General features: G+C 48.2%; 1 pseudogene; it reads right to left on the bottom strand.

The window, feature by feature from the left end:
- The window catches only part of LOC147817800 (uncharacterized), a 2,336-nt pseudogene that overhangs the window by 148 nt on the left and 1,341 nt on the right, over nt 1–847 (bottom strand).

Genomic DNA, 847 nt, shown 5'->3' with positions numbered 1-847 from the left:
ATCGATATTTCTGAGTTGGGGTGGTAGTAGGTTCCAGAGACGGGGAGCAGAGCGGCTGAATGCTCTACTCCCCGTGGTGGTGAGACGGGCGGAGGGGACAGACAGGTGTGTGGAGGAAGATGATCTGAGGGAGCGGGAGGGAGTGGGAACATGGAGGAGGTCAGACAGATATGGGGGGGCCGAGGTTGTGGATGGCCTTAAATGTTAATAGAAGGACTTTGAAATGAATATGGAACTGAACCGGTAGCCAGTGGAGCTGTTGGAGGACAGGAGTGATGTGGTGGATGGAGGGGGTACGAGTAATGATACGGGCAGCTGAGTTCTGGACCAATTGAAGTTTACGTAGGGATTTAAGAGGGAGGCCGAAGAGGAGAGAGTTACAGTAATCCAGACGGGAAGTGACGAGGCTGTGGACAAGGATGGCGGCAGTGTGGGGGGTAAGGGAGGGGCGGAGGCGATTAATGTTTCGTAGGTTAAAGTAGGCAGACCGGGTAATGTTACTGATGTGGGATTGAAAGGAATAGTGTGCTGTCAAGGATGACACCCAGACTCTTAACCTGGGGAGAGGGTGAAAAGGAGGAGTTATCAATAGTGAGAGAAAAACTGTTGGTTTTGGATAAAGTAGATTTGGTGCCAATGAGGAGAACCTCGGTTTTGTTACTGTTTAATTTAAGGAAGTTTAGAGTGAACCAGGTTTTTATTTCAGTGATGCAATCAGTTAGGGAGGTGGGCGGGAGAGTGGATGAGGGTTTAGTGATATTTAGTGATATAGGAAACAACTTACTGTCACATAGTCAGGTAATCAATCATTATTTAGTGTAAGCTTCCTGTTCAACAGTTAAACACG

This window comes from Seriola lalandi, unplaced genomic scaffold, assembly GCF_002814215.2.
Source record: "Seriola lalandi dorsalis isolate HSWRI2012SDOR001 ecotype SW California unplaced genomic scaffold, Sedor1 jcf7180002054887, whole genome shotgun sequence".
Classification (NCBI taxonomy): domain Eukaryota; kingdom Metazoa; phylum Chordata; class Actinopteri; order Carangiformes; family Carangidae; genus Seriola; species Seriola lalandi.
Note: the sequence above shows the minus strand (reverse complement) of the source record. Positions and strands in the feature narration are given on the sequence as shown.